This window comes from Ursus arctos, unplaced genomic scaffold (genome assembly GCF_023065955.2).
Source record: "Ursus arctos isolate Adak ecotype North America unplaced genomic scaffold, UrsArc2.0 scaffold_9, whole genome shotgun sequence".
Lineage (NCBI taxonomy): Eukaryota > Metazoa > Chordata > Mammalia > Carnivora > Ursidae > Ursus > Ursus arctos.
This window is the reverse complement of record NW_026623111.1, coordinates 24,649,338-24,675,902: the sequence shown is the minus strand read 5'-3', so window position 1 is coordinate 24,675,902 and position 26,565 is coordinate 24,649,338.

The window sequence follows — 26,565 nt, the reverse complement described above, 5'->3', positions numbered from 1 at the left end:
GGACAAGAGCCTACCATAGCAGATTATGGTATTTTGTTAATAAATAATACTTTAAAAACTATAAAATTATGTTTAATTCTGAAATTTCATATCAACGTATATGCTCAAGAATGTAAAGAAATATATAAAGATTTAGACATGAATACACTTACCTTAGTGTTCCCTTTTGAAAAATAAAATTTAATATCCCAGCAAACAAATTTCCTTTCAAATGAAAACTCAATACTTTAGATTACAGAAAATGAGTTCTTATAAAATAGACTGAATTCCCAACAAACTTAGCAGATTAAAAAAGAATAAACATTGCTATTATAAATCACTTAGATGTAGCTGGCAGCTGGTTTTTCTGTTTCTCTGTTCACTGGAAAAAATGAAGGTGATAATATTGATCAATACTTAAGTTTGTATTTTAATAAGAATAACTGATTTTGGGGTATCTGGGTGGCTCAGTCACTTAAGCATCTGACTCTTGATTCCGGCTCAGGTCATGATCTTAGGATAAATAAAAGTACTTACTATTCCTATAGCATATTTTGAAAAGTGCATGAATTCAAACTGTCCTTCCCTACAAAGAAATATTTCACTATAATTTTCATGAAGATAATTAAAGCCCAAAACTATTCATATCATTAAGAGAATCACCTGACAAAATTTTATTTTATGTTTGTGAAAATGTGCAATACATTACTAATTGATTATTAGGAATAGTTCCTTTACATTTACTCTATCCAGAAAGAAATAAAATAACACTTGGGGACAATGGCAACTATTATTAAAATAAATTCAATTATATATGTACACACAGTTGCAGAGAGAAGAAAAGGATGATCAACAAAAGATCTTTAAGCTAAGGCTGAATTTTGTGTGGAAAATACTAGTTATGGGGCACCTGGGTGGCTCAGTCGTTAAGCGTCTGCCTTCGGCTCAGGGCGTGATCCTGGCGTTCTGGGATCGAGCCCCATGTCGGGCTCTTCCGCTGGGAGCCTGCTTCTTTCTCTCCCACTCCCCCTGCTTGTGTTCCCTCTCTTGCTGGCTGTCGCTGTCTCTGTCAAATAAATAAATAAAATCTTTAAAAAAAAAAATACTAGTTAAAGGAGAAAAAAGAAAGAGGTAACACTTCCAAATTTAAAAGGAGAATTATTTTTCATATTTCTGAAACGATAGGGTAGGAAATCAAATCACTGTCATTTATGTTCTGTTGGCTAGGAGTTGAAGAACGATATAATGTTTTATTTGAAATGTCAATATTTACAATATTCCAAAAATTACATCATTTGAAACTGCTTAAACATATGATATAAAAATATGTATGACAAGTTCAAAATGCTCCAGGAGGTTACATTGTTTTTGACTTTTTTCAAAAAGTTAAAGGCTATTACTTTATTTATTTATTTATTTATTTATTTATTTATTTATTTATTTGACAGAAAGAGAGACAGAGAGTACAAGCAGGGGGAGTAGTAGAGGGAGGGAGAGAAGCAGACTCCCCACTGAGCAGGGAGCCCATGCAGGGTCCTGGGACCCTGAGATCATGACCTGAGCCAAAGGCAGACGCTTAACCAACTGAGCCACCTGGGCCCCGCTAAAGCCTGTTACTTTAAACTATAATTTAGATTCAAATTCAGGTCATTAGTTACAACTCCTACCCCGCATCATAAGTTTTCTGGTAAAGTCCTATATATCCCATTCTGCAGTGTTAAATCAGTTGACATCATATTTCCATTAACCCTCAAGATGACATCAAAATCCATTGGACCCAATTTTTGTTTTTGCTTTTTGAGCAATTCTCTTTGTTAGAATAGATATTTCATGAATTTTATTCTTAGAGGTCTTTAAAAGAAAAAAGTTGTTTATTTTCAACAGAACAAAATTAAATTAATTCTACCTTGTAACTACCATAGGATGCACCACCGTTTGTATAAATCTATGACACATTGTGAGATCTTAGTGATATTTTTTCCTGTATTTTGAAATATATTTCTATTTCATTATCTTATTTGCTATTTAAACTTCTAATCTTTACTGTTAACCATTACTGTTACTATTTAGTCATTACTCAAAAATTATTCTCAACTGTGCTACAATAAACTAAAACAACAGAATGTTACAGTGTCTTAGAATAATAACACAATAGTGAAATAAACTGCCACTAATTCTACATTTTTCAGTGTTCTTACTGCAGAGACTTAAAGTATTATATCAAATTGTGAGAAACTGTAAAAGATTAGAGGCATCATGTTTGTTGTCAGCTTTTTAGCTTTCATTGAACATCGTTCAAGGTCACAATGTGTCATTTTCATCTCTTAAAGGCAAAGAAAAGAAAAATTTTCAGATATTTCACTATAATTAGATGAAACAGAAGATTGCAAGCAGACAGCCCTGAGTCTAGACTTAAGGATGGTGAAATTCTGTAAATGAAATATTAGACTATGTGTCTTTATAAATGATGATATTCTGCACGAATTTTCTCAAACTCAATAATTGATATGTGAATTATGTATGTCTAAGAACAAAAAGAAAATTTATCATTCTCTGTAGGTAGTCATTCAACAAGAAAGACTTAATCCTGCAGTATTTTGTGATAATCATCTGGACCATCATGTTTCGCTAAGAGAAAATGAGACTGCATTCTTCCATCTTTATGATGAAGATTTTAATGAAAATTTTATGATGAAAATATGATTTTAAAAAATTGTTACATGCTATGTGCCAAAACTTACTTGATACAATTTCTAAGTGGACAAATACTGAAGGCAGGTGAGTATACAAACTAACAAGAAATAGATAATTTAGAAATGAAATAATTAATTGGGTGGGCTATTCCAAATGATGTTAATTAATCTATAAACTAAAATGTTTTGCAATCATGGTGCAAAGGAGATGGCATGTTTTATGCAACAAAATTATAACCTATCCATGGTTTCACAATATTTGTCAATTATTTTGCTTTGATGATACAAGCGTGAGAACAAGAAGCAGAAGTAATGAAAAGCTAGTACTCATTAAAGATATAATTGAAATTGGGAATCAACATTTATAGGGTAATTTTTGGTCATGAAAGATAGTAGAAAAGAGGTAGTTATATTCAAGGGAAATGACTCACTTTGAATATATGTTACTTCAAAAATAGAAAAAAATAAAAATTTGTTTTTTTCTTTTTAAATTCTTATCAAACCTTCTATAAAGCTGATTTTAGATATCCCTTTATTTTTGCTTTTGGAAATTATTTGTTAAATGATTTAGAATATATTATGTTATTATATATAATATATTATTATTTATATATGCAAATATATAATATGGAGATGCCAGAGACACGTTTTTGCACTGGTCTTCCCCACTAAGTGCAGCTATAAATCCTGGAGATAAAGAGTCAACCTGAGGGAGATCTCTGAAAGGTTATTAAAAAAAAAAAAAAAAAGGCGACCTGGTTTGAGAACACAGGATTAGAGAAGTGACACAGCAGCAGGATGTCCTATGTTTCTTCACTCAGCAGAAGCTAATCCAGACCTGAAGTCATCTTGGAACACTGATAAGTAAGAAGGAAAAATGGAATGATAATAGGATATCCTTCTCTTTTTTTTCTTTTTTTTTTTAAGATTTTATTTTTTTATTTGGCAGAGAAAGAGATAGTAGATAGACCACAGTTGAGGAGAGAGGGAGAAGCAGGCTCCCCACTGAGCAGGAAGCCCAATACGGGACTGGATCCCAGGACCATGGGATCATGACCTGAGCTGAAGGCAGATGCTTAAAGGACTAAGCCACCCAGACACCCTAGGATATCCTTTACCTCATGAGTTTCATAAATCAAATTTGATGATTGAAGCAAAATATAACATCATCTTATACTCAAGACAATGATATTTCAGAATCAGGAATGTAATGGAAACGAAATGGAAGTAAGGTCTCCCAAATTTACTCACAGTGATAAAATGTCAATATAAGTAGGATGTGATAAGTGAAATGTATAATGGAATATCCTCAGCAACCACTACAAAAACTATACAAATAATATACTCAAAAGCACTGTAAGTAATCAAGATGAAATCTTTCAAAAATTTCAGTAACTCACAAGAAGGCCAGAAAAGAAAAACAGAGGAATGAGAACAAGAGAAAAAAAAAAAAAAGTGGCAACTTAAGTTCTAGCAAATCTATAGTTAAATACAAATGTCTAAATTCACTAATTGAAAGACAGAAAGTCACGAAATGGAGATAAAAAAACAAAGCCCTGCTCTGTGCCATTTACAAGAAATGCACTTCAAACTAAATGGCATAGGTAGGTTAACAGAAAAAGATGCAACAAAGAAATACCATGGAAACATTAGTCAAAAAAGTAGAAGTGACTATGTTGATGTCTGATGAAGTAGATTTCAGAGCAAAGGAAGTTACTAGAAAATAAGACAAAAGGATCAATCCAGCAGGAAGACATAATAATCTGAAATGAATACACGCAAAAAATATTTGCAAACCAGACAACCTGCAATGGATTGACACCGGACTATATTGAAAACTCTCAAAACTCAACAGTAGAGACAAATCATCTAATCACAAAAAATCATGGACAAAACAGAAAAACAGACATTTCACCAAAGAGGATATATATAGATGGCAGATATGCCCAAGAAATGACAGTCAGTATCATTAGTTATCAGTGAAATGCAAATTAAAATCACAATAAGATGTTACTACCAATGAGCCATATGTACCAGAATGGCTAAAATAATGATAGTACCAAATGTTAGTGAGAATTCGAAGAAACCAGAACACTCATACATTGCTGGTGAAAATGTAATATTGTATGGCCACTCTGGAAAACCCTGTGGCAGTTTCTTCTAAAACTAAGCATGCAATTATCAAAAACCCAGAAATTGCATTCTTGGGCAATTATGCCAGAGAAATGGAAGCTTATATTCATAGAAAATGTGTGCATGAATGTTCATAGCTGGTTTATCTCTAATAGCCCCAAACTGGAAACAATCTAGCTGTCCTTTAATGAAGGAGTGGTTAAACCATGGTACTTAAATACCATGGAATAAAATTCAGCACTAAGAAGGCAAGATCTGCTGATACACACAACAACTTGGTGAATCTCTAGGGAATGATTGGGGGGTGAGGGGTGGGGAGGTGGGGAAGCAAATCCCAAAAGGTTACATACTGTATGATTCCATCTATATAACATTTTTGAAATGACAGACTTATAAAAATGAAATACAGAGTAGTGATTATTGGGGGAGGGGCACGTCAGGAGAGAGGGGGGCAGTGGTTATAAAAGGGGAACACAAGAGACTTGTTATAATGAACCTGATTAACACCTTGACTACAGTGGTGGCATAGGTTGTGAACCTATGCATATGGTCAAATTAAACAAAATACACACAAATGAGAACAAGCACAACTGAGAAAATCTGCATAAGATGAATGCATTATATCAATGTCAATATTCTAGTTGTGATACTTTACTACAATTTTGAAAAATGTTAACATTGGGGCAAACTGAATAAAGGTACACAGGATTTCTCTATATTATTTCTTCTAACTACACGTAAATCTACACTTATCTCCATAAAAAAATTCAGTTAAAACTCAAAAAGGGGAGGATCCTTTGGACACAGGTATTGAGTAATGATAATTTCCCTGATATACTAAACACTAAGCCTTGGGAAAATCACTCTGTCCTCGGTCACATAACAGTAGAGGACTCATTCTGGCCTCTCTGGCTGCACCTCACGCTTGGATCAAGAAGTTCACAGGACCAGGAAGACATGGCCCAGGGTTGGTTATCTGGGACCCCACAGAAGTCCATTCCCAAAAAGCAGAAACTTCCAAGATCTTTTTGGGTCTCCTCACTGAGGGCATTCTCTGAAAAGTAGATCATGCCATACATGTCAACCCTTTAGACATAAGAATGACCAACAGAACAAAGTCTGTCCGAGGGGGTGTGAATGGGCTTAGAAACATGGCCTGGGTTTCTACTATTGGTGCAAAAGTTCCTTTCCAGTAAGCATTGGAGTTGCAATTAGAAAGCGAAGGGGTGAGATGAGCCTGTATGCTAGCCTTCTCCACATGGTCACAAAAATTCTAAATTCAAACCTGTTCTTCTAGGTGTATTTATCAAGGTGTGACATTTAGTGTCTTGATTTATAACTTTTTAAGAAAAAGATGTATTTATTTATTTGAGAGAGAGCCTGGGGGCGGGCGGGGAGAGGGAGAGAAAGAATCACAAGCAGACTCCCTGCTGAGTATGGAGACTGATGTGAGGCTCCATCTCATGACCCTGAGATCATGACCCCAAGATCGCGATCTGAGCAGAAATCAAGAGTCAGATGCTTAACCGACGGAGCCACCTAGGGGCCCCAATTTATAACTTTTAAGTGTCAGGATGTATACTAGTGGGCCTCCATTAATACTCTCATGTTGAGACCCACAAATGTTAGGTGAAAACTTGGTTGAACTAATCATTATACACCAGAAAAGTTTAAATTATTTCCATTAGTTTCTCGAGCCCTGTACAAATATATCTACCTGCTTCCCAGAGAGTGCTTTTGAAAAGTACTTTTACAACGGCGATCGCAGTGTTCTTCCTTATACATTTCTACTAAGCAATGAATACTTACTTGCTTAAGATGGGTTTTTTTGAAGCTATGATTTAAAGAAGAAAAGAATTCTACTCCTTTTCTAAAATGACCACAAGTAACTACCCAAGTGGAAAAATTACTGATGGCACCTCCCTTGAAAAACAAAAAGTTCTGTTGCACAGAGCAAGTTGGTGTAGAAAAGTGGTGGAAGGGATTGGGGCAGGAAATGAGAGAGGAAGCAAAAGCAAAAGAAGAGAGAGATGGAGGAAGGCAGAAAGGGAAGAGCTAAAAGATGAGATTCTTAACACTAACTCCACCTATGCCATGAAGTTACAAAATAATAGTGAACTAAATAATTAATTTTTGAACTTTTCTGCTCTACTAAAAATAATAACAATAATAAAGTATTACGAGAGAATAGAGACCAAGATTAAGAATTAAGATTCTTGAATTTCCAGCCTTGCAGTGATATGCCTGTTTGACCTTGCAACATATTTTAATTCTGTAAGACTCAATTTATATTCCTGTTTTATTTTTTAAATAAATGCTGATAAAAGCAATGTATGCTTACTCTGGAAAGTTTTGAAAATGAATAATGGTATAAAAAGAAAATATAAATCACCCACCAAGAGATAACCACTATTAAAATTTTGATATATTTTTTCCATTCTTTACTTCTAATGAATGTGGTTGTTTACATTCTTTTTTTTTTTCCCACTTAAACTTGTGAGCCTATTCGTATCTCTTAAATATTCTTTTAAAGTACCCTTTTTATTAGATGAATAAATATGCCAACACATATTCTGTAATGTATTTATCCTTTCTCATATTTTGGACATTTAGATGGCTTCCAAATTTTTTACTATTATATATAATAGATGAAAATCTCTATACATAAATCTTTGAGTTTATGAGTACTTACTTAGGCTATATTCCATAAAAAGGGGATTACAGGGTCATAAAATGTGACCTTTCTGACAAGCTCTTGATAGGAATTTCCAAATTGCTCGAGCCTCACTTTATTGGTAAAATGAGAAGCTTACATGAGATGATTTCAAAGGTGCTTCTCTCAGCTATAAAATTGTATGACTCTATGTCTTTTAGCCAGCTTACTATGGACTTCATATTAAGAAGTCTATGATTCATTAAACATACAATGTTCTCTGACACTTAATAATAATACCTTGAAAACAATATTGCATTACTGTATCTCTCCATTTTTTATGCAGTGGACTTGGAGCTTGACTTGTTAGTCTCTCAAAAGCTGACTTTGAGGCAAGGATTCAGGTATGAATGGCATAATAGGAAATTCTCAGGAAAAATTAGTAAGGTTATAGGAGAAAGATGTAAGATAGGGATGGGGAAAAGTCAAACAGGTATGTCATTGCAGGCTCAGTGTGACCTCAGTATCTGCTAAAGGACTCCATAAATTGTGCTGTATGCGTTGCTTTCTCTTTCTCGCCAACTCCAGCTTTGGGCCAGCTCCAGCTATACTAGATCTTTCACTTCCTCAGATACGCTACACTCTCTCCGGTCCCAGGCCCTTGACATATGCTATAACCTCTCTCTGAGAGACTCTTCCACTCTTTTTATTTCTCATAACTCCACATCCATGCTCTTTCTTTCTAGCTTGTCTGACATTTCTCTGCAGTAGTTGTCCATGGTCCTGTGGCTTCTTGGGTGTTCCCTCATGCCTCTGATCATATTGTAATGATTTATTTCTCTACTTTCCTCTTTATGGTTTTGTTTTAAACTTTTAATTTAGAAATAAAATTTATTACGAAATTCTAAGAAACAGCCACTTTGGAAGACAGTTTGATGGTTTCTTATGAAGCTAAACATACTCCTGTCGTGTGACCCAACAATCACACCTTGGTTTTTACTCAAAGGAATTTGTATAAACCAGATTAATGCCATCTTGGACAGATCTGCCATGAGGACCTTTCTTGTGACCAGAAACCTTCTTGAGCACAACCCCCACACACGTTCTTTCCTTTTGTTTACATAGCCTTAGGTAGACCCAAGAGTCATAACATCCTTGATCTGCCCTGGAGATATGACTATGACCCCCACCTATTCTTCTTTTCTCTTTTCTTTGCTTTTCTTCTCTTTTCTTTCCTTTTCTCTTTCCTTTCCTTTTTTCTTTTCTTTTCTTTTTTCATTTCTTTTCTTGACATCTTAAACATTCTCCTCTTGGGTGGTCCCCCAGCATGTACTCCAAACCTCTAAGACTGTAAAAGGAGGTCTTAAAGAAGGTGGGGTTGTGAAGATCTACTTGTCTTGCAACCACCCAGCATAAGACATACCTCTGTGCCCAAATCCGCTTAATAAACCATTTCCCCTCAGGCAGGACTTGTAGGCCTTTTTCTTCCATCTTATGGGCTCCGTCGACCTTTGGAAGTCATTTTGCATATACCTTCCTTTAATGGAAGAGAGTTGAAAACATAGTCACACAAAAACCTGATACCGGTGTTTATAGCAGCTTTTCTCCTAATTGCCAAAACTTGTAAGCCACCAAGATGTCTTTCAGTAGGTGAATGAATAAATAAATTATGGTATATCCAGACCGTGAGGTATTATTCCACTCTAAAAAGAAAGAAGATATCTATGCATGGAAAGACATAGAGGAACTTTAAATGCATATTTACTAAGTGAAAGAAGGCAATCTGAAAAGGCTAGATACGGTATGATTTCAACTATATTACATTCTGGAAAAGGGAAAACTACAGAGACAGTAAAAAGATTAGTGGATGCCAAGGGCTTGGGAAGATGGTAGGATGAATAGGCAGAGAATAGAAAATTTTTAAGTCAATAAAACTATTCTGTATGAGACTATAAGGGTCGATACATGACATACATGTATTAAAACACATGGAATACAACACTGAGAGTGAACCCTCATGTAGTCTGGACTTTGGATGATAATGGTGTGTCAGTGTAGGTTCATCATTGTAACAAACGTATCACTCTGATAGCGATGTTGATAATGGGGAAGGTTGTGCTTATGTGGGTTCAGGGAGTATATGGAAACTTTCTGGACAATAGGACAAAGAACTTTCATATACCCTTTGATCAGGTTCCCCAGATGTTAACATTTTATCACATGTTCTCATATTATTCCCCCTTCTATATTTATATAAAGTACATTGTTGGGGCAAACCACTGGAGAGTCACTTGCTGACATAATGCCCCATTATCCTGTCATCGGTCAATGGGTATTCTGTACAATGACACTCTTTTACATAACAATGGAACAATCCTCAAAATCACAGGTTAACAATGATGTAATATTATAATCAAATCCACAGTGTCCATTCAAATTTCACTGTTTCTGCCCCCCTCCCGTAGGTCCAGGATCGAATACATCATCACATGTTGCATCTGGTTGTATTCAATAAAGAAGAGAACAGTTCTTTGCTCCTTTCTTCTCATTTGTTATCTTCACTTTTTTTTTTTTTAAATGCAGGCCAATAACTTTGTAGAATGTCCCTCAGTTCAGATTGATGGGATGATTCCTCACAGCTACATTCAGATCTTGTACTTTTATCAGGAATATCACGGAAGTGCTGCTGAGTCCCTTTCAGCGCATTATATCAGAGAAACACAATGCTGATTTGTCCTATGGCTGCTGATGTTAACTTTTATCTCTAGAGTATAATGGTGTCTGAAAGTTTCTCCATGGTATGGTTGATAATTATTTTGGACTTATTAACCAATATATAGTTGATAACTATTTCATAAGGAGAAAATATATTTTCCCATAAAATTTTTACCCCCTTGATTTAACATCCATTATTACTTGCCTGAAACAACTATTACCATGAGAATTTCCAAACAGCAATTTCCTAATTTTGCCATATATTATATTTATTTGTTCATATTCCATGGTAAAGCAAAGCTTTCCCTTCTTTTAAAATTTTATTTAGGCATTTATTCCTTTTAGAATGTATAATAATATGACCTTATAGATTCTTATTTTATTCAGTGAGTTATAATTTGTTCGTGTCTTGCCTTATTTTGAAGTTCATATTGTCCCACATTTGGCCAGTGGGATTCCCTTCAAGCTGGTTTCTATATCTTTTTAATGTTTTTTGTGTGTGTGTGTGAGAGAGCAATTCTGTAGATTCTGGTACTCTCCCTCTCTAGTCCTGGAACAAGTTGTTTCTCCAAAGAGTTTTGGTTTCTTTTACTGGATAACAGTACCCAGAAATCAAGATCTAGGTGCTAAACGTGCTCATCCTTATAGGGGTGTCATTGCCTCCAAGCTTTTTCAGTTGACAGCAAGAAAATACATTTCCTAAATGCATACCTGTGCATAGACATGAGGGCGTGCACACACGCATGCACACACACACACACACACACACACACACACATTAAATATCTGTACCTATCTAGCTGTTGAGAGATTGATCTAAAACCATGACTTTTCATGGATACCTCTTATTCAAATTCAACAGGACAAAGTTTATTTTTATCTCTCTGTGTTTCCCTCACACAAGAGTAACTCCTTTTTCTTTCTATGAGAAACCGAGCTCCACTTATCTTCAACAATTTCACATTTTTAAGAACCCCTCCCGTATAACAAATTGCCTAGTCACATGGAGCTGTGCCAGTCAAATTTTCTGCTCTGACCAAGGAGGTGAAAGAGAGAAGGAGAGAGAGGGGATGGAGAGGGAGAGGAAAAGAGGGAGGAGGGGATGGGGAAGGAGAGGGAAAGAGGGAGAGTGAGATTCTTCCCCACCAGAGGGCATCCAAAACTGAGTTCACCTAGGTGCTCAATTATATTTATTAAAATCAAGAAATAAATACTTTTACAGGTAAAAATGTATACAGAATGTTATGCAAATACATCATTATTCTGTGATGATTCCATCTGTAACAACTATATTTTTATAATAATTCCATCAAATAATAGTTTTCTAGTTGCATAGCAGGTACTTGGTAAACATTTACTGAGTAGTTAATAGAATTAAAGGTTTGAATATGTTTATAATTAACCTCTTTACCACTTGTCCTACTTGTTTCCATTTTTCTCTATAAGTAATCGACAGTTTAATATTCCAATGAATTCCACCAATTTTATTAAAAGTAATATATGTTTTTAGAGCATTTCATGGATTGCTGGCCATAGTGTCTGGCCATTGTGAAATGGGACATCTCCTGAAACATTAAAAAAAAAAAAAAACCTGGGGGAATTACAGAATAGTCTAGAAAATAGTAAATGGATAAATAGTCAAGATAAGTAATTTCTACCATATGTTGAGCATTGCCTCCATAGCAACTACTAAACTGGGCATTGTAGTTATGCATCCCCTGTGTGGTAGCTATTAGTATGATTATTTAAAGATGAAGAAAATACAGACAGAGATCTAATAAGTTGTCCAAGGTCACCCAGAAACTGAGGGACTGAAGCAGAATTCAAAGGCACATCTAACTCTAAGTCCTGTGCGCTCAGGATTCCCTTTGAAATAATAAGGACCACACTGCCAAATACTATTTGTCAGGCTGTGACAGGTAAGATTTTGTCTGCATCTCCTTTTGGGCTCCAATCTCCACCATAATTAAAAGACTCTTCCTCCCTCAAGACATGAACTGGAAACAATCCTGGACAAGCCTCAGATAGAAAAACATAATTCAGGTTATAAATTTAAACATGGATGCAAGATTAATTGGTAAGGCAAACATAAAGGAAAGCATTCAGATAGAAAAGGGTCATGCACTTGGAACTTGATTGGAAGTGCAAGGAGCTAAACGCTCTTGGCCCAGTTCTATTCACTCTTCTCATTTAAACTTGACACCTCAACCATACAATTATTATAAAAATCAGGCTGGTATGGCTTTCATTTATTTATTTCTATAATGAAAGAGAGAGCATAAAAGAGAAAGGCAGGGAGAGAGATTGATTCTAATAGAAGTATAAGAACTATGATCCATCCACACAGGACTCCTTTATGTTCAAATGGACCAAGCCCTTTCCAGCTTTAAGGCCTTTGGATGTGCTGATCACGCATTCAAGATCAATTCCTCTGCTCCTGCATGACCATCTCCTTTTTATTATCTGGGTCCCAGAAACACCATTTCCACAGCCGAGCCTTCTCTGCAAAGCCTATCAAAGTACTCTCCCCTCCTGTTACTTTAAAATGAAAGTATGACAGAAGACATTGCATTGGTTTATTTATAGTGATTATCATATTCTGTAGTGTTTTTATTTTTTGCTTGTTCATTACATATATCCATAGTTTCTCTCATATGTTTTAGAATTACATTTTTAATTCCTCAACACTTAGCGCAGTGTCTGAAATAGCTAGCTAGTTAGCTAGAGATATATAATAGATATGTAGATATGAAAATAATTAATTGAGCTAATAAATTATATCTATCAATTATTTGCCCTTATACGGTTTCAAAGTGGAAACATTAGGACTCCTAGGTACATTATTTTTTTTAAGGTTGTATTTATTTATTTGACAGAGAGATAGAGCCAGAGAGCACAAGTTAGGGGAATAGCAGAGGGAGAGGGAGTAGCAGAATCCCCACTGAGCAAGGAGCTTGATGCTGATGTGGGGCTTGATCCCAGGCTCTTGGGATCAGGATCATGACCTGAGCTGATGGCAGATGCTTTAACTGACTGAGCCACCCAGATGCCCTGAGGTACATTATTTACATGAAAACACAATATAGTCTTTTAAGTCTGTGGATGAGATGTTCTCTTTGGCATAATAACATGAAAACAAAAACAACTAATCAGAATTTTAAAAATCAACTTCTGAATAAACTATTGCATCTAGAAAATATGTTTTATTTCTTCTTGGCATATTTCTCATTTTTTAATATTTTAACTGAAACTTATCTAAGAAAATTATAGGGTAAAAAAAAAATGAATCCATCTCAGGTCATGTCCTTTGTAATTTCCTGGTTACAAAGGCTGTGACTTCAACTGACAACTTCATGCTATTAATCTGAGAGATTTCATAATTATGCAATGTCTTCCTTTTGTCTGAGCTTATTGTTCACAAGGTCCCTAAACATGAATACAACAATAACTATGGTATAGGTGTTGGTAATTTACTTGGGGACAATTCTACAGTTTTGTTGCCCTGAAAACATAGTCAGGAGAAAATGGTGCACCACTATAAAATCACTCTTTGGGCACAAATTCTATAAAACTCAAGATAATCCTTTTATTTATTCCATTAAAATTAAGATTTAGAGAATAATGCTAACAATGATATGTCAGCAAATGAAATCATGTCTTCTCAAAAGTCTATTTAAAAATGTTCTAGTATTTATTTTCTTAAGATTCTGTGCTATTTTTCTGATTTTCTAAAAACTAAGAAGCTGTTGCAAATTAATAAAAATTTTAATAATGTATGCTATAAAACATTTTCTATAGAAAATGTTGTGGGATCTATATAGTCTTAATTTGTTTGTTCATATAACCCAAGTAAGCCTAGTTTTCACTGTCTTCTACTTTGTGATATAAGAATATCACAGATTTCAATGAGAATTTTTAAATAATTATCTTTGAAATTAGCATTTCCTATAGATTGTGATTTGCGCCTGAAAATCTTATATCAATGAGGCTGATTTCAACTTCAAGTAATAGCAAATCACGATTTCACCAATTAAAACATTGAGAAAACTTATTATCTCGATTAGATGTTCAGAGGTAAATTAATTCAGCAGTTTGCTAATATTATCAAGGACTCAGATTCTTTCTATTTGTCTTTATGTGAACCTGGTATATTGGCTTCATCCAAAAACATGTTCCATTCATGGTTACAAAATGGTTACCTTGAACCATGGGTCTACTTGACTCAAGACCTCATGTGTATTACGCAGATCATCCAGGAAAGAATCCCTACCCCCATGTGGCATTGACTGAATCTGATTCCATACGTGCTCCTAAACTAATCACTGGCAAGAGAAGTATAATTACATGATTAGAATAGAGTCATCAGGATTCACCCCTGAAAGGACAAGCTCACAATCCATCAGGATTTAGCTCTGAAAGAACAGGGTCACAATTCATCAGGATTTAGTTCTGAGAGGAGGACAGGGTCACAGTCTAGCAAGGTAGACATTTGGAAAAATACAGGCTTCTATATACAAGAAGTAATAGAGGAGATGGCAACAGCTCTCTGCTTCAGTGACTCTTAAGTGAATACATACAATAACAAAAGAAATTGGATAAATCCTATATTCTGAGAAAACTGATGTATCTGCTCTAAGCTGGCAATAATGTTACTAAATGAGATTGCACTGCTTTCCAGCCTGTTCTCTATTTGTTACTTTTTTTCCCTGGGTTTCTCCTGCTGGCAAGAGCCTTTTAAGTTGCACCCTGGAGAAGTCAAGAATTGCCTTCCGTCTTCATTAATATGCAGTATGTATTTGAGTAGTTTTGTTATTCGTGTGTTTTACTGATATTTATACTCAGTTCATTATGGACTTTTATGGGTAAGAATTTATGATTTACAATATTTACTGTGGCTCTGTAATGGTTTTATTATGCAGGCCTGGTTAAGGTTGTAAAACTGTTAGCACCACCTCACCTTGAGAGCTGCTTGCTGTTGCTGAGTCTTTCATTAGAATTTTCTGCTGCCTCAGGGGTGCCTGGGTGGCTCAGTCATTAAGCGTTGGCCTTCAGCTCAGGGCGTGATCCCGGTGTTCTGGGATCGAGCCCCACATCAGGCTCCTCCACTGGGAGCCTGCTTCTTCCTCTCCCACTCCCCCTGCTTGTGTTCCCTCTCTTGTTGGCTGTCTCTCTCTCTCTGTCAAATAAATAAATAAAATCTAAAAAAAAAAAAAAAAAAAAAAATTCTGCGGCCATGGTAGTTAGTGCCAGTGCCATGATTCCCCCACGGAATGAGATTCTGGGGTTTGCAGCTCACAGAAGATGAGACAATACAAGTCCCCCTTTCCAACTGATGGATGTGGTGGTTTCTGAAACCAGATCTGAAACATCAGAGGTTATTTTTGCTGAATGTCACACTAGCCCATTTGTCCAGCTACAATGAGAAATCCTTTAACAATGAAGATATGCTTTATTCCAATGACATTTCAGGAAATGAAATTCAAATTTTCTGGCAGTGAGCTGTATTTTTTGGAAGTCAGCCTCTTCCAAATTTTCTTGCAACACATAAAAAAGGTCAACTGTGGATAAAACTGGATAGTACTAATTTATCATACTTCTCACTCTGCAAATCTGCTAATGGTTAACATAATCAGAAGTTTTTCATCTTAAATTTTTATTCCCTTCTTGGTTCTTAATCTTTCAGTGCTAAGTTACCCTCAATAATAACAAAGAAAAATCACTATGAAAGAGAGCATATATATTGTAATCTTTTTTTGTATTCAGTTTCACATATTTTGTGAAACAGTTTCCTACAAGCATGGGGAACCTGAAGCAGGACTCTTCATGGAGACAGATATTCTCAAGGTGTTACATATATTTCTAAGAGATTTTGTCACTTAAAGTTAGAAAGCTGTATACCCTGGAACTCCAAGCAATAAAACATCTCTCCTTCTTAGTCACAAGATAAACTAGTAAGAGTATACATTATCTATATTGTCTGAATTCTAATCTACTCTATCTGCATTGAACTTTGGAAAATATTTTATCTCTGCTTTTATAAAATATCAAAATATAGAAAAAAACACGTCTTTCCTTCTATTTTGCTTTTTTTTTTTTTTTTTTTTTTCTTGCAATGGCTCATTATGGTTTAGTTGCTTTTCAGTTTGGTTCTGCAACCATTTACTGAATGTATACTCAGGGCATAACATGGTGCTAGGTACTCTAGGCAATACTAAAAGGCGTTTATGACCCAAGAAGGAAGATTAAAAAATAGACACATATAATTTATTTAAGTCTACCAAGGCAGGCTTTAATAAGTGACATAAATTGTCAATGAAGATTCCATCTCTACCACTCACTAAATGAATAATTTCATGAAATACTTTGTCACTGTTTAATGGATCGAAGCATTGGTTTGGTTAGCATTGGGAAGGGAGGTCTGGCAAGATGTTCTTAAAGCTAGGAAATGAGAAAGATAAGATAGCCTTTTGAAAATTAAGTCTTAGTATCAACCCAAAGGAAGGAAGAGATTCTCTGGGCAGTAGGACTCCACTGAAAATGCTAGCATATAACTGAAGAATTTATTTTTTCAAAAGAAGAAACCATGGAAAGAGTCAGAGACACCTAAGTTCAGTGCTTAAATAGCCATTGGCTCTGAGAGTGGATGTATTAGATGTATTACCCATGGATATTTGAATATTTTCCATTCTAATGCCAGGTTATCATAAGGACAGTGCTGAATATAAATTACAGGGGTCAGTAAACACTATTTCCCACATATTAACAAGACATTACATATTGTCAGATGCCTATGGCTAGCTAATTTAATCTGAGCCATTAAACATTCAACATAACCATTTCCCTTTATTTTGAGTTTTCATTCAATATGTAGTTTTTAATTCCCATAAAACCTACTTAATACGAAGTGTTATTATCCATTTTTTAGTATTTCCTATTATCTCTATGTTCTTGAATTTTCATAGAAAGTCAAAAATATTGTTTCTTATTGATTACATGTGGGTCTGCCCTCTTGGCATTTGGTGACACAAATATTCTGATGCATGTGATACCATTCATCCTGGTGTTTATCTCAGTCTAACTGGTTTTTTAGTGAAGTATGATTCAACCGCTTAGTGCCAAATTTTCCCTGCATTCCAGCTAAATTTTGTCTAGACCTTTTTTTTTTTTTAAGACTTTGCAAGAACTACATTCCATCAGTCTTTCCTAGGACCAAATAACTACCATTTATAGATGTACTTCATTCTTCACTGATCTCCCCAATTAGCAAGCCCCTAAATTTCTGGTTATTTGACTCTGCCAGTTTTCACTTATATTAGTTACAAAGGGACATTTTATTGCTAAACTTAGTCTAACAAGTAAATGACCTGGTTACATCAATGAAAATACCAAAGACAATATCTTCAACCATTCCTAGTATCTCTAAGATACACCTTATTAGGATATTTGTATACCTTCATTTGTTGCAAATGAATATTTATCATTCACTCCCAGATGTATATGTAATTTATAGTCACTGGGAATTTGATTACCTGAAAGCCAATTTAAGGGAAAATATTTGTGGAGACTATATTAAATAGAATGTGAATACCAAAAAACTCCCAAAACAACAACAACAAAAAAAAAAAAACATGGATATTCTCTGCAGGGTCAATGCAGTATTCTCAAGGAAGCTTTTTTCTTTTATTTTTATATCTTAAGTGAAGGAGAAAACATTAGATACTGTTATGGATAATTAAAAATGGCAAGGCATATCTTAGATTGGTGAAATAGTACAAACCCAAAAAAGATTACAAAAATAATAAAGCAACACAGGAGCAACATGGGATAGTGGAAAGAAAAAATTGCAAAACAGATTTTATCATCTGATAGACCTAATTAATACTTTATCTCATTTGAAACAACTTAAATAACTTTCTAAATCTCATTTTTGTTAAATGTAAAATACAAATAATGTCACCTGCTTTGTTTTACTATCATAAAAATTGAATTGTGATATTTGCAAACTGCCTTGTAAAATGTCCAACATCTGATAAAATTTACCTAATAGTAAATACTAATATATACATGTTAATAACAACTCTCAATGGTATAAGTACTTATTTAAGAAAATGTTTCCAATTCCCAACCAGATAACTTACTGTTGACATAGGTACTGTGAAGAATCTGAAATTCAACAATGTCTGGTTGTTGAGATGGGAAATTATAGAGTGTTTAAGGGATTTGGGACTGTTAAATTAATTAAACAAGGAAGTCATTAGACTGAAGTGGCTATATGGCTTTAGTGGCCTACATGAGCAAACCAAAACTTAAGCCTGTAAATGCCTGAAGGTTAAGAAATTAAAACCTAATGACAGTTAATCACAAATAACCAACTAGGCTTTAATAGCTATAGACAATCAAATCATTTCCTTTCTTTGCTTCTGCACTTTGTCTATATACATCTTTAACCCTGGTTCCTAGATACAGTTTACACCTACTAACTTCTGGTTTAGCATTGCTCCATTCAAATCGATTTTGTTCAGGTAAATTCTTCAGAGTTTTAATATAATTAATTCTCTCTTTTAACAGGGATGATCAAGGAAAATTCTATGATCACAGCAAGCAGTGAGACACTAGGAGCTTTATTGGGTGGCACTTGGACAGGGTTGTAATAAAGGCAAAGTTCTTACAGTGTAACATTGTCCAGAGGCTTAGGCAAGGGGTTACCATCCAGAAGAGGAGGAGGGCAAGAGAACTGCCAGGGCAGAGGGGAATATATGAGCGGTTTACCTATATAGCTGACGTCACTCAACAGCATGGGGTGTCTGGGCCAGAGAACTCTGAAGGCACAAGACCAAAGGGCTGCCATGTCCTGGAGCCTACAATTCCAAGGCTCTACCTTATCAATGGATAAGAGCCACTGGGTGAGGTTTTTTGAGATATGCAAAGCAAGCAGGTCTAAATGGCTAAAATCTCATTGGGCTATTTTTAAAACAACTGATGTATAGAAATTGAATTTGCTGGTCAAGCTTTTGCATTAACAGGCTTCAACCTGTAGCAAATAACCTAGGGACGAATATCCAGGCCATCTCTGGCTCATTCATAGAAAAGAAAAGAAATGGAACTTCTTATTACAGAAGTGAATTATAGAGTCACTTGTCTACTAAATCTATGGTTTGTCCAGTCTAACTTGTAAGAAAGCATGAGTTTCTGGTTATTTGTCATGAATAATCCAGCATTTATCTCAATTGATATGGAAGATGAAGTTCCCTCCGTTTTTACCTCCAAAATTCTGAAAGATAAAATACTAATGGTAAGTCAGACATTTTGGTAGAATCATTAATTTAGCAAAAGTTTGTGTAGTTTTAATGACAAAAAAAATTTACATACTTTCTAAAGTAGCAACATTTCATAGGAAGTCATGTGAGCAATGTGGTAGAGAGAATGGTGACTTCCTAAAGATGTCCACACCCCAATCCTCATAACTCGTGAATATATCACCATACAGAGGAAAGAAGAATTTGCAAATGTGGAGTTAAGTTTCTTGAGGTGAGGAGGTTACTCTAGATTCTCCAGATTATAAGTGTCTTTATATATAATTGTCTTTATAAAGCAAAGAGAACAGCTGAAGAATCAGAGTCAGAGTAGGAGATGTAACAATGGAAATAAAGGTCATGGAGAGGGAGAGCAAGAGAGAGAGGAAGGGAGGGAGAAGATGAAATTTTGAGATATTGAGGAAGGGGCACATGCTAAAGGATGAAGTTTCTAGAAGCTGTCCAAGGCAAGGAAGTAGATTCTCCCCTAGAGTATCCAGAAGAAACATAGCTCTGCCAATATCTTGATTTTAGTCTATACATCTATTTTGGACTTCTGACCTTCAGAACCGTAAGATAATAAATTTGTGTTGTTTTAAGCCACTATGTTTGTGGTAATTTGTAACAGCTGCTATAGAAAACTAAAACATTGTTCATTTTTTAAATATATGATAAAATGTAAGTTAAAGTTATGTAACAATTTTAATAAACCCATTAAAATAGTATAACAATGTGTATTTAAATTAAATTCTACTTGCTTATTTAATTGATCATGAAAATACATTGGAGAAAAGATCACCCACAGTATTGGACTTAAAGAGCTCCAAAGGAACCCTTAAGTGATGAGAAGAAACAGTCTTTGTTACGGACTCAGCTGCCCGCCTGACCACCAACCACTACCGCCATTCATATGTTGAAGCCCTAACCTCCAGTGTGACTGTATTTGGGGAGAATCTTCAAGTAGATAACTAAAGCGGGTAATTAAGGTTACATGTAGTCAGAACAGTGCGGTCTTAACCTGATAGAAGGTGGCCTTGCAAGAAGAGACATCAGAGACCTCTCTTATTCTCTCCGCATTCTCACCCAGAGAAAGGCCATGGAAGAACACTGTGAGAAGACACCACCTGCAAGCCAAAGAGAGAAGCCTCACCAGAAACCGCTCTGCCATCACTTTGACCTTTGACTTCCAGAACTGAGAGAAAATAAATTTCTTTGAGAAAACAAATAAGCCACCTAGTCTGTGGTATTTTATTATGGGAGCCCGAGTAGGCTAATAGTCTCCAAGGAGACTGACTGGTGAATAATCTTCCAATGTTTGGCTGAATCATAATCTTTTAATTTGAGATAAATTTGTAATATTGTTTTCTTGAGCAAAAAATTTGTGGTGGCTGGCCCTACTGGGTTTGAATGAACACACTCTAAAAATATTATAAAATAAAAATTATGAAGCTATTCTCCTAAAATAATGACTCAAATTTATTGTAATTTAAAACCAGTAGGAATTTAAATCTCGCTATCACTTTCATTATCATCATGTAAAATTTATAATTTAATGCCAACAAGTTTCTAATAACAATATTCTCAGAAATATCATGGTCATTCTCTAGCCAAGTATTTTGATTCATTTTATATCTATGTCACTATCTGAAATGATTTTTTTTAAACCTTTATGGCAGTATCTGTACAAACCTCCCCAGATGATTCTAACGTGTACTTAGGGTTGAAAAACAATGATTTATTCAGAGCTTGGTCCCAGGAACAAGAAAAGATTTTGAAGTTGATTGATCTCATTCTTTCTTTCTTTCCTCCTGCCCACCATCAGTTTTTTTCCCCCTTCCTTCCCTCCTTCCTCCCTTCCCTCATTCCTGCCTCCCTCCCTCCTTCCTTCTCTCCCTGTCTGCCTGCCTTCCTTCTTTTCTTTCTTCCTGCCTTCCTTCCTATTTCTTATTGAGGTTTTATGTAGGGTGACATTAACAACACAAGGTTGCAGATTATTCCAGACTCTTCAAAAGAACACTCACTACTCCACTGATCCCAAGATGGTGGAAGTGGTGAGAAGCCAAGATTTCCAAGAATCTAACAGCATCCCTCTTCCACCCCCTTCTTTTCCTATATGGATGGTCTTTTGTTTATTTTTCTGTTGAATAGGAACTTGTCTTTGGTCAAAATCTGAGTTCTTGCTACCTGTTATTTATAGTTAGTCTCAATGATCTGAGTCTTCAGACAGGTTCCAGATAGTGGAAGAACAAATTGGAGTTAAAAAAAATTTTTTTTTCTCTGCAAAAAGGGTAATTTTAATATATTATCTTAATATAGACTCAAAAAGTCAACTGGAAGTCTCATAGTTGATATGGTAATTTATTCTCAGTAGAGTCCCCTTGTCCTTCCCTGAAGTGACAAGCTCAGGGTTTAGCCCTAATACTAGAAATTACAAGAAACTATTACATATGACTGACTGAAATGTAAATTACATTAGTATTTTCAAATATTGCCATGCCATTATTTGGTCTCTCATGCCTCAATGTTCTTAAAAGCAAAAGAGGGTGATAATAAGCATCATTAAGACTGTACTAAAGTTTAAATAATGCAATCCATTGTTAGTCTTTAAAAAATACTTGGTGTATGGTAAGCTTTCAGTAAATGGTATCTCACTCATCATCATCATTATGTTTACAGTGAAAATTTAATATACAGCCATAGATAAAAATCAATTTCACCACAATCATTCAGAACACATATGATCTCATGAATTGGTAGGATAAATTATTCTCTCTAATGAAAATAACACATTATTTTTCAAATTTAAGTGAATTGGTTTTTTTTTAATTTAAAGTGGACTGATAAAAAGAGATATTTACTTATCTTCCAGTTGTTTATGTGGGGTTGTTTTTTGCATTAGCTCTATTTTTAAATAATAACTACTTTATATTATCTGAGATAAAATGTAAAGCACAGGTCGATCTTCTCCTTTCTCTCATTTATCTTGTCTCTTCCACTGTGTGCAACCAACTAGCTGCTACTAGGTAAGTCCAAAATGAGAAAAATATCTTTATCGGATTATCTTCATTCCCTGTATGAAAGCATACTGGAAGGAGATTTCTGATCTTATAACATCACCTTATAACATCCATTGTGTTGCAGCTCTATTAACATTATCTGGAAAAAAATAATCCTATTCAAACTTTGCAAGACTCAAAAGCTTATATATGGAAATTTAAGTCAAAGCATTAATATAATATGTGTGTTAAAATTACTCTGCATAATTAAATAACTTAAAATTTATTAGTCAATATTTGTTGAAAAAAGATCAAATGTATAACTTAACTGAAGTAAACATAGGATATTCTAATTAATCATATCTGAATAATATTATACAGCACAAGTTATCAGTTAAAAATTTACAGTATGCTTTTAACAGTGGAGATACTTAAAATACAAAATCAGCTATTTTAATGCTTAGTATAAAACACAGCTTCTCCTTTGAAATATCACCTTTTCAGGAGCTAAAAATAAGTAAGAAAAGTATATTTTATATATTCTATTATTCATTTATTTCCAGGATATATCACTCCTTATATAAAGGTTTAAAATAAAAGTGTTATTTAAAGTACAGAAAATTAATTTAAAACTACTGTTGATCCAGCAGTGGTACCACTAATCAGATAAATATTCCCCTCTACGTAGCCAGTGTGACCAAAATATTTTCTACTGATTGAATTTCTGTATGTTCTCCCACATTGCCCAATCTGGTTGCAGTTACTTCAGACCAAGTAATAGTTCTAGACAGCGAACTGACAACAGAATTCACACTCCAGAACTTTATTCCTTTGCCACAATGCTCACGAAGGACGCGTGTGGGGATGAGCAAAACACAAGACCACAGCGGTCTAGCTCTCTGAGTCACCGGATGAGACAGCTGCCTGAGTCAGCCCCACTTGAGGCTGTGAGCTGTGCTTTATCCTGCCTAATGCAGATGGGGTCATTGGAACTCTTTCAAGGATACCTAGAATAATTATTAACTTTGCTTTCTCTGTGTCAGACACAGAGCTAAGGACACTAATTCAGCCCAGCAACCCAAGTTGTTAGAGCAGGTAACAAAATGACTATTATTGGACTCCGAAGTGGCCAGCAGCACAGTGATTAATAAAGTGTTAGGGACCGTCAAATTGGAGACAATGCATCTCGATGGCCTTTTGATATACTGATTTTTTATGAGTATTTGTTTTATTTGATGGATATTTTATGTGATGGGTTTCTTGGATCATATCTCAGTTCCCATGAAATACAGTATTTCTTTTTTTTTTTTTTTAAGATTTTATTTATTTATTTGACAGAGATAGAGACAGCCAGCGAGAGAGGGAACACAGGCAGGGGGAGTGGGAAAAGAAGAAACAGGCTCATAGCGGAGGAGCCTGATGTGGGGTTCGATCCCATAACACCAGGATCACGCCCTGAGCCGAAGGCAGACGCTTAACCGCTGTGCCACCCAGGCGCCCCAATGAAATACAGTATTTCTTAATTAAATAAGTTAAATTAAATTAAAGCTTTCCATAAACATGGATACTTTTTTTTTGCAACAAGGGAGGGAATGACAATAATAATATCCAAATAATATCAAGGATGAATAAATGAGAGTTTTTAAACCAAGCACGTGGACACCAAAAGGTGCTACTTTTTAAAAAGCTTCTCGCTTCTACCTAATTTCCAGTGTTAGCTATGTTCTAAATAATAACTTACTAATACACTCCTCAAACAAGTCATCAAGCAAGACAGACTAGGTGTTCGTACACTTGCCAAACTGCATGCAGTACTACTGAGCAAGCAGGGGCTGAAGGGGTTCAGGAGTCTCCCCAAAATGTGCCACTTTGGCATGTGGATTATTTTGAGCCGAAGAGAAGGTCCGAAATGACTCAGGAAGAGCTTTTTACCTCCCTCTTAACTGCCTCTAAGCATTTTGATAGAGGGCCTGGCCCCAGAATAGAGCTATCACCAGAGATGACTGCGGAGTGCAGGCTAAGTGTGGTAAGCTGTGGGGACCGTAGTGGGAACTGTTTATTCGGATTCCTCTCTGTGTATCCTTGTCTCTGCATGGCATATCAAATATTTGTTTACCAAACATTTGCTGTTCCCATCTTCCTGTGACTTGTCTTCCTTACTTTGAAGCCCCAGAACCCCTACCCTCTTGTTAGCTCAGGATGCCATCTAAGCCTCTATTGCCTGACCATCTTGGAGCCTCTCATGTCTTGGGTGGCTCCCGTATGTAGAAAATTAAATTATTTTTTCTCTGATTAATCTGTCTTATGTCAATTTAATTAATAGATCAGGGAAAGGGGAAAAAAAAAGCCTAAAAAAAAAGCCTAGAAGGAAAAACTTCCCTACATTGCCATGGAAATTTCTGGGAGATAAACTCACCTTTTTAGAGAAGCTTCGTCTAACTAAAGTCTATGAGAACTGCCTTAAAATGGATTTTAGCATAAAAAACAGGCATCATAGCCCTATTAACTCACAAGGACAAGTTGATTGAGCTAGGAAGTGGCTCCATAGGTTTACAAGCATTAAAATAATTTGAAAACAGATGTTTTATGTGTTTTGTTCTATTTCAGTTATTTGTAAGTTTAGATTTTATTTCAAGTTAAACTTGGCAAATGCTAGTGTTTTGTGATAGCATCAAGCTCTGGACTATTAAAATATATCTGTTCTATAAGCACCACATACTGGGACCTTCTGTCTTCATTCTGGGTGAGATTAATGCTGTGGCAGTGGAATACAAAGGTTGCACACCTTCTTGTTTTACCTCCAGAAACAGTGATAAAACTTGTATAAAACCCCCACTGGCAAGGAAACGTGGTTTAATCACTGTCTCCAGTCTTTCAGGCGCATATTCCTCCCTCCAGCTGAATATCAAAGTGCCTCTTTAGTCAAAACAAAAAGAAGGCCAGCAGGTGTTTGTTTCTTCTCTAATACGTTTTATCTCTCTTTAGGGACTGTGGTCACCAGTGCTTCTACACCACAGGCTATGTTGGAGAAAAAAAATCCTCTATAGTGACAACAGAATTTTTAAATAAACCCTCACTGGGGAAAAAATTCCACTTCTGGGTTATAATACACTTAGCATTGCACGTAATATATTTCTTTTGTTAAAAAATTGTCAAATATATGTGTACAATAATATGGGAGTCTTATAAGGAGCAGCCAGACAGGTTTAGTATAATTTTGTTTTCATTTTGCTAATAATAAAGAAAATGTTGTGAAACTGAATAAAGGAAACCTTATTCAAAATGGAGTTGGGAAACCGGAAGGCAAAGCTCTCATGCCCTACCTCATGTCATTTGCATTCCCAACAGGAAAAACCCCATTTACTTCTCCAGCGGGAGGAAAGAACAATTTCTCCTTGCCCAGCAACAAGGTCAGCCCTTATGACAATATCACAATTTAGCGAACAAGAAACCAGCACCACCCGGAATGCACGCTTTTCTTCAATGGCCTTTCATTCAAAACAGTCCTTCCCAGCTTCCCCCTTTGCTCTATAAAATAGCATTCCTTTCCTTTGATCTCTGGACTTGTCTATGGTTCGCTATAGCTTATATGTCCCAAATTGCATTTCTGCTGTTATTCCCAAATAAACCCATTTTGCTGGTAAAATAACTTTTTTATTTTTTCTGTTTTACTTTTAAGGTCAACACTATACTTTCTCTTATTAAATATACCTATAATATACTATAAAATACACATCATAATACTATTGCTAACAATTTACATTATCTTTTTAACAAAAATGAGAGAAATATAACAGGACTAATTTCTATTAGTTAACAGGACATTAAGACAATGACAATCCTTGGTAATCAAGTGGTGTTTCATGCCTTTACACAATAAAATATGATTTATCAATTTTTTTCTTGTCTAAACCCTATTAATGTCAGCAATAATAATCCTCCTTTTGACTTTTCAGAAAGTATATTTAAATTTTGTTTTTATGAGAAATATGAGTCTTCCAAACAATATGCAAGATGGAAATACGTATGTAAATTATCTTTGGTATTATCTTTTCTATGGAGAAATCAAGATTCTTTTACTGATTCATTAGTTTACATTTATT